The following is a 9341-nucleotide window of genomic DNA, read 5'->3' on the forward strand; positions in this document are numbered from 1 at the left end:
ATTGTGCCTAATTTTATCGAAGCACAAAGAGACCATCGAAACTGTGACCAGGATATGCTCAACCACAGGAGACTGTGTGGGGAAAACATTAATGAAACCATTGTGTGAGCCGCTTATGTCAGCGGGTATTTTTGTTAAGGTGGTTAATGTGTTATTGCCTGTGCAAGATTTTTGACTCAAGAACAAAAGGTTGTGAAAGGTTAAATGATGTTATGAAAAATAAGAATAAGGAACTGTAGAATTATAAATACTGCAGTTTTTTGCTAATAAAATGTCAGATCCTTGCATCCAAGAAGAGGTGTCTTGAGTTCTGTCCACGCCGACTCCGTCTTCCCCTCAGGCAATCCTGTACCGCTGGGGCTGGTCCTCGGCAAGTGGCGCCCGAACAGGGACCTGAAGGGGTAAGTATAATATTCGGACGGATAGGAGTCTCACCATAAGGTGCTGCAGACCCCCAGTTAAAGGAGAACTGGCAAGTGAAGGTGAGTAATAGGTACTAATATGGGACATGCTGAGTCTAAAGAGAGACTATTATTTATTGATATTATTAAGCATATGCTGCATGGACGAGGTATTAAGGTTACTAGCAAACAGTTAACTCAATTTTTTCAGTTTGTGCAAGAACAATGCCCTTGGTTTCCTGAACAGGGTTCGGTAAATCTAGAGACCTGGCAGAAGGTAGGACAAACTTTGCAGGTATATTATACTCATTTTGGGCCTGAAAAAGTTCCTGTAGACACTTTTGCTTTGTGGAATTTAATTAGGGAAAGTATTGCTCCCCTGCCTGAGGGTCAAAAAAAACCTTATCAATACCCTCCCAATATTGATGAAAGTACTCCATTGCTTCCTCCGAAACCTCCGCCCGATGAGGGTGAAGTTTTAGCTGCAGCTTTTAAAAAATTGTGTTACTAAGGACAATGATTCAGAGGTTGAGGATGACTCAAAACCTGAGAAATCGAATGTTTTTGCCGATTCGCCTTTTGATGATAAATTACCTAGGGCAGATGAAGATGATTTAGATGCTGCAGCCTTTGATTATGAAAGGAAAAAACATGAATCTTTACAAATACTTCCTACTATTGAGGAAGCTAAATTGATTAAAAAAGAAACTTTGAAAGTTCCGTTTTCTATGCCAACTTCTCAGAATCATACTTCCTTAAAATCAAAGTTTAAAATTAATAAATATGCTAGGGGTCCTCCACCACCTCCATCTTTTAATAAATTACAATCTTTATACAAAAAATTTAAAAGGATACAAGGTGAGGAGGATGATTATGCTTTTGCTGCATGTTTTCCTGTGTTATATGAAGGAGATTTTGATGAAGAAGTACATTGGGATCCTTTGCCTTTAAAATTATTAACAAGTGGTAGAGGATATGCTTGTGTGTTTCCTCAGAATTTTGATTCACCTGTTTGGATACCAGATCGTCTAGTGAGACATCCCGTGGCGGGGAACTTAACGCAGCGAATAACAGGAAATTCTGCTGACGAACAAAATGTCAAATCAAATGTCAAAGAAAGTGAAACCAGACATAGAGCCTGTGAAACAACTAATTTCCCCGCTTCAGCAGCTTTCTCTTGAAAAATGTAACAAGGAAGTTCAAACTTCCTCTCTGTCCTTAGGGTCTAAAGCTTTATCATTTAATAAAAGGAGTCAGAGAGGAAGCAAGCGCCGATATGCTGCGTCCACCTTAGATGCCCCCGAAGTCACCTGGGGGGCTATTAAAAGGCTGTGTAACAATGCTGAGGCTGTGGTAAATACTCAAGGCTTACCGCTTACTACCTGTAATTTTTTTATGGCTCTTTTGACCTTGCTTTCAGTTCAGGTAAGTGCTAATACAACCTATTGGGCTTATTTTCCTGATCCGCCTATATTACATGCTGTTACTTGGAAGGATTCTGCTGTTACAGTGTCTTCATCTTTATCAGAATTGACAGATGGTATAAAGGGGATACAAAATTATGGGCAATTTGTAATAAATAGAAATTATACGTTTAAAGGGCAAACTAATCTTCCACCAATTTGTTTTTATGTAAAGAAATATAGCTTAGATAAAGGAAAAAATGGATGTTTGCCAGTAAGTGATATTGGCTTATTAACAGATTCTTCTAAGGAGCCTTCAGGCAAAGATAAAACCACCAGACATTTATGGTCTTTAATAGGAAAGTTTGTAGATTCAGGTACTAGAGGAGAATCAAAAATCCATCCATCTAAATATCCTGATTGTGATATTAAACCAGATAAAGCAATAGATGAATGGAGAGGGATAGATATTAATGTTGGGTTCCCATCTTGGGTCTATTGCATGCATAATACGGAAGCCAAAATTATTATTTCTGGGAGTAAATATTATGTTTCTGATTGGAGTATGGATAGGCCTGATAGTGATTATAGACAGTATTTACAACATGTAATACGATATAACTGGAAGGACTCTTTAATTCCTTCTCCTTTAAGAATTAATAGATGGAATAGTTTTGGTTGGATAGCACCTATGTATACCTTTAATCATAAAAATAATGTTTATATACAACCTCAATTATGGAGATTATTATTAGCTGTAGGAAATGTGACATTGAAGAGACCAAATGTTAAGGAAAATGTATATTATGTACAAACTTGTGTTATGTCTCCATATGTTTTATTGTTAACTAATAAGTCTGATAATTTGCAGATTGTACGAAAATATCATAGATTTTATGTGTTATGTACAGAATGTATGTTGACCACCTGTATAATACCCAATATGAAAGTTCAAATTATTATGTTATTGAAAAAACCTGCTTATATTATGTTGCCAGTTACTTTAGAAGAATCTTGGTATAGTGATAAAGGTGTAGAAGTTATTAAAAGGGTTAATGAATTAATGAGGCCTAAAAGATTTGTTGCTACTTTAATTTTAGGAATATCTGCTTTAATAGGGATTGTAAGTTCTTTTTCCTTAGCAACGTATACATTAGTTAAGGAAGTACAAACCGCTCAATATATTAATGATTTGTCTAAAAATATATCCTTAGCCTTAGCAATTCAAGAAGCTATAGATAGGAAATTAGAAAATAAGGTTGATGCATTAGAGGAAGCAGTTTTGCATGTAGGCCAAGAGCTAACAGCTCTAAAAATAAGATTATCTCTTACTTGTCATGTAAAGTTTTCTTGGGTTTGTGTAACACCGTTAATAGTAAATGAATCAGAATATACCTGGGAGAAGATACAAATGCATATTTTAAATGTCTGGAATTCCAGTGATATAGGAATAGATTTAAACAAATTGCATCAACAAATACATGATATTGCTTCCTTTCAGTTAAACATTAATCCATCCAAAATTGCAGAAGAAATGTTTCAAAATATGAGAAATTTTTTCCAAGGGAATTCCTTTACCCACATGTTGATAAATTATGGAGCAGCTGGCATTGTAGTAATTTTGTTTTTAATTTGTTTTCCAGTCTTTGTCAGATTGATCCAGACCGCCTTAAAGAGCGTTTATCACACCAAATTGGAATTGCATACCCTTTATAAAAAAATAAAAAAGGGGGAGATGTCGGGACCCAGCTCTGAATGTACCAAGAGGCCTGTGCAAAGCCAAGGCCGACAGTACTGAGCAAAGCTAGTACTGGAAGGTACAAAATGGGAGAGCAAAGCTTCCCAGGAGGTGATTCCCCTCAAGATTCCCCCAAGCAATTCCCTGGTTGTAAAATAATGCTCTTTGTGGTGTTTTTGCTGTGCAATAAATTATATTGTGGGGAATTACTGATGGGTAAGGAAACATTTGGTTTTGGTGTGGGGAAGATTTTTAGTAGATTGGGTATATAAGAAACTATATTGGGTTATGTGGGAAATAGCTAGAATTAAAATGATCATGGGATATGTAAATTTTAAAGATACAGATAAAGCTATGCAAAGAAATAGATATAAAGCTTAATTGATTTATTATGGATATTTTAAGAATAAGTTAGGCAGTACAGTGTCCTCCGAGATGGCCAACAACAGGAAGAGATACGATCTGGAAGTGGAACGGCAGGCCTGTGAAAGCAGAACATGGAGCACCTGGTGGGACTTGGACTGCTTGGTACTGACCTATGAAGAAAACAGCTTACGTGAGTCACAAAATCACCGAGATGTGAAAAACCAAAGGGATTGTGCCTAATTTTATCGAAGCACAAAGAGACCATCGAAACTGTGACCAGGATATGCTCAACCACAGGAGACTGTGTGGGGAAAACATTAATGAAACCATTGTGTGAGCCGCTTATGTCAGCGGGTATTTTTGTTAAGGTGGTTAATGTGTTATTGCCTGTGCAAGATTTTTGACTCAAGAACAAAAGGTTGTGAAAGGTTAAATGATGTTATGAAAAATAAGAATAAGGAACTGTAGAATTATAAATACTGCAGTTTTTTGCTAATAAAATGTCAGATCCTTGCATCCAAGAAGAGGTGTCTTGAGTTCTGTCCACGCCGACTCCGTCTTCCCCTCAGGCAATCCTGTACCGCTGGGGCTGGTCCTCGGCAAGTGGCGCCCGAACAGGGACCTGAAGGGGTAAGTATAATATTCGGACGGATAGGAGTCTCACCATAAGGTGCTGCAGACCCCCAGTTAAAGGAGAACTGGCAAGTGAAGGTGAGTAATAGGTACTAATATGGGACATGCTGAGTCTAAAGAGAGACTATTATTTATTGATATTATTAAGCATATGCTGCATGGACGAGGTATTAAGGTTACTAGCAAACAGTTAACTCAATTTTTTCAGTTTGTGCAAGAACAATGCCCTTGGTTTCCTGAACAGGGTTCGGTAAATCTAGAGACCTGGCAGAAGGTAGGACAAACTTTGCAGGTATATTATACTCATTTTGGGCCTGAAAAAGTTCCTGTAGACACTTTTGCTTTGTGGAATTTAATTAGGGAAAGTATTGCTCCCCTGCCTGAGGGTCAAAAAAAAACCTTATCAATACCCTCCCAATATTGATGAAAGTACTCCATTGCTTCCTCCGAAACCTCCGCCCGATGAGGGTGAAGTTTTAGCTGCAGCTTTTAAAAAATTGTGTTACTAAGGACAATGATTCAGAGGTTGAGGATGACTCAAAACCTGAGAAATCGAATGTTTTTGCCGATTCGCCTTTTGATGATAAATTACCTAGGGCAGATGAAGATGATTTAGATGCTGCAGCCTTTGATTATGAAAGGAAAAAACATGAATCTTTACAAATACTTCCTACTATTGAGGAAGCTAAATTGATTAAAAAAGAAACTTTGAAAGTTCCGTTTTCTATGCCAACTTCTCAGAATCATACTTCCTTAAAATCAAAGTTTAAAATTAATAAATATGCTAGGGGTCCTCCACCACCTCCATCTTTTAATAAATTACAATCTTTATACAAAAAATTTAAAAGGATACAAGGTGAGGAGGATGATTATGCTTTTGCTGCATGTTTTCCTGTGTTATATGAAGGAGATTTTGATGAAGAAGTACATTGGGATCCTTTGCCTTTAAAATTATTAACAAGTGGTAGAGGATATGCTTGTGTGTTTCCTCAGAATTTTGATTCACCTGTTTGGATACCAGATCGTCTAGTGAGACATCCCGTGGCGGGGAACTTAACGCAGCGAATAACAGGAAATTCTGCTGACGAACAAAATGTCAAATCAAATGTCAAAGAAAGTGAAACCAGACATAGAGCCTGTGAAACAACTAATTTCCCCGCTTCAGCAGCTTTCTCTTGAAAAATGTAACAAGGAAGTTCAAACTTCCTCTCTGTCCTTAGGGTCTAAAGCTTTATCATTTAATAAAAGGAGTCAGAGAGGAAGCAAGCGCCGATATGCTGCGTCCACCTTAGATGCCCCCGAAGTCACCTGGGGGGCTATTAAAAGGCTGTGTAACAATGCTGAGGCTGTGGTAAATACTCAAGGCTTACCGCTTACTACCTGTAATTTTTTTATGGCTCTTTTGACCTTGCTTTCAGTTCAGGTAAGTGCTAATACAACCTATTGGGCTTATTTTCCTGATCCGCCTATATTACATGTTGTTACTTGGAAGGATTCTGCTGTTACAGTGTCTTCATCTTTATCAGAATTGACAGATGGTATAAAGGGAATACAAAATTATGGGCAATTTGTAATAAATAGAAATTATACGTTTAAAGGGCAAACTAATCTTCCACCAATTTGTTTTTATGTAAAGAAATATAGCTTAGATAAAGGAAAAAATGGATGTTTGCCAGTAAGTGATATTGGCTTATTAACAGATTCTTCTAAGGAGCCTTCAGGTAGAGATAAAACCACCAGACATTTATGGTCTTTAATAGGAAAGTTTGTAGATTCAGGTACTAGAGGAGAATCAAAAATCCATCCATTTAAATATCCTGATTGTGATATTATACCAGATAAAGCAATAGATGAATGGAGAGGGATAGATATTAATGTTGGGTTCCCATCCTGGGTTTATTGCATGCATAATAAGGAAGCTAAAATTATTATTCCTGGGAGTAAATATTATGTTTCTGATTGGAGTATGGATAGGCCTGATAGTGATTATAGACAGTATTTACAACATGTAATACGATATAACTGGAAGGACTCTTTAATTCCTTCTCCTTTAAGAATTAATAGATGGAATAGTTTTGGTTGGATAGCACCTATGTATACCTTTAATCATAAAAATAATGTTTATATACAACCTCAATTATGGAGATTATTATTAGCTGTAGGAAATGTGACATTGAAGAGACCAAATGTTAAGGAAAATGTATATTATGTACAAACTTGTGTTATGTCTCCATATGTTTTATTGTTAACTAATAAGTCTGATAATTTGCAGATTGTACGAAAATATCATAGATTTTATGTGTTATGTACAGAATGTATGTTGACCACCTGTATAATACCCAATATGAAAGTTCAAATTATTATGTTATTGAAAAAACCTGCTTATATTATGTTGCCAGTTACTTTAGAAGAATCTTGGTATAGTGATAAAGGTGTAGAAGTTATTAAAAGGGTTAATGAATTAATGAGGCCTAAAAGATTTGTTGCTACTTTAATTTTAGGAATATCTGCTTTAATAGGGATTGTAAGTTCTTTTTCCTTAGCAACGTATACATTAGTTAAGGAAGTACAAACCGCTCAATATATTAATGATTTGTCTAAAAATATATCCTTAGCCTTAGCAATTCAAGAAGCTATAGATAGGAAATTAGAAAATAAGGTTGATGCATTAGAGGAAGCAGTTTTGCATGTAGGCCAAGAGCTAACAGCTCTAAAAATAAGATTATCTCTTACTTGTCATGTAAAGTTTTCTTGGGTTTGTGTAACACCGTTAATAGTAAATGAATCAGAATATACCTGGGAGAAGATACAAATGCATATTTTAAATGTCTGGAATTCCAGTGATATAGGAATAGATTTAAACAAATTGCATCAACAAATACATGATATTGCTTCCTTTCAGTTAAACATTAATCCATCCAAAATTGCAGAAGAAATGTTTCAAAATATGAGAAATTTTTTCCAAGGGAATTCCTTTACCCACATGTTGATAAATTATGGAGCAGCTGGCATTGTAGTAATTTTGTTTTTAATTTGTTTTCCAGTCTTTGTCAGATTGATCCAGACCGCCTTAAAGAGCGTTTATCACACCAAATTGGAATTGCATACCCTTTATAAAAAAATAAAAAAGGGGGAGATGTCGGGACCCAGCTCTGAATGTACCAAGAGGCCTGTGCAAAGCCAAGGCCGACAGTACTGAGCAAAGCTAGTACTGGAAGGTACAAAATGGGAGAGCAAAGCTTCCCAGGAGGTGATTCCCCTCAAGATTCCCCCAAGCAATTCCCTGGTTGTAAAATAATGCTCTTTGTGGTGTTTTTGCTGTGCAATAAATTATATTGTGGGGAATTACTGATGGGTAAGGAAACATTTGGTTTTGGTGTGGGGAAGATTTTTAGTAGATTGGGTATATAAGAAACTATATTGGGTTATGTGGGAAATAGCTAGAATTAAAATGATCATGGGATATGTAAATTTTAAAGATACAGATAAAGCTATGCAAAGAAATAGATATAAAGCTTAATTGATTTATTATGGATATTTTAAGAATAAGTTAGGCAGTACAGTGTCCTCCGAGATGGCCAACAACAGGAAGAGATACGATCTGGAAGTGGAACGGCAGGCCTGTGAAAGCAGAACATGGAGCACCTGGTGGGACTTGGACTGCTTGGTACTGACCTATGAAGAAAACAGCTTACGTGAGTCACAAAATCACCGAGATGTGAAAAACCAAAGGGATTGTGCCTAATTTTATCGAAGCACAAAGAGACCATCGAAACTGTGACCAGGATATGCTCAACCACAGGAGACTGTGTGGGGAAAACATTAATGAAACCATTGTGTGAGCCGCTTATGTCAGCGGGTATTTTTGTTAAGGTGGTTAATGTGTTATTGCCTGTGCAAGATTTTTGACTCAAGAACAAAAGGTTGTGAAAGGTTAAATGATGTTATGAAAAATAAGAATAAGGAACTGTAGAATTATAAATACTGCAGTTTTTTGCTAATAAAATGTCAGATCCTTGCATCCAAGAAGAGGTGTCTTGAGTTCTGTCCACGCCGACTCCGTCTTCCCCTCAGGCAATCCTGTACCGCTGGGGCTGGTCCTCGGCATAAGAGATGGGTGTTTTCCTAGTGGGTCACTTCTGTAGTGTTCTGCATACCCAGAGGCCCAGAACCAGAGCCAGTTGTGCCAACACTCACCACCATTTTGGTAAGCAAAAGTTGGTAAGATTTCATGCATTAAAATCTCTTCCTGCTAAAAAAATATATTCAGGATGAATTCTGTCTCCTGAACCAAATTCTGACTGATATGGAACAAAGAAGACTTACCACAGAGCTCTTGTGTTCCCAGATAATTCGTTTGCTTTCCAAACTCCATGAATGCCATCCAGTCTTCTAGCAATTGTACCAGGTAGCTATATATCTGATTGCCCTCTGAAATTGATTCCCCACCTCACTCTGCTTTAAGATACTACCTATACCTTTCCATATGAAGCTTAGTCTGTTTGCAAGAATTAAAAGTGATCAATAAAATAACAATTCCCCGGCCTGGTCCAAGTATGTTTGTAGACCACAATAGCACTGTAATTAAATACACTAAATTGAAAGCAAATTTTTCTAAGTCTACCATACTGAATGGCATAAGATTTTCTTAGATAACAATCATGTTAGTGTAAATTTGATCAACCACGTTGCTTTCTTATTTATTCCTACATGAAATGAGCTAGACTAAGGAGTTGGGAGATTCAGTTGAAATATAGGGGAAGTGGCAGTGTGGAGGCAAGGCAGGCCAGAAGCATAGGG

At 36.9% G+C, this 9341-nt stretch overlaps 1 long non-coding RNA gene across 1 annotated transcript; it reads left to right on the top strand.

Moving 5' to 3' along the window:
* Positions 1–410: 410 nt before the first annotated feature.
* LOC141277649 (uncharacterized) lies at positions 411–8570 on the top strand. Its single transcript, XR_012329379.1, has 2 exons — positions 411–4538; positions 7586–8570. It is a non-coding gene; the product is annotated as an uncharacterized lncRNA (long non-coding RNA).
* The last annotated feature ends 771 nt before the right edge of the window (positions 8571–9341 follow it).

Source organism: Tursiops truncatus, chromosome X, assembly GCF_011762595.2.
Source record: "Tursiops truncatus isolate mTurTru1 chromosome X, mTurTru1.mat.Y, whole genome shotgun sequence".
Taxonomy (NCBI): domain Eukaryota; kingdom Metazoa; phylum Chordata; class Mammalia; order Artiodactyla; family Delphinidae; genus Tursiops; species Tursiops truncatus.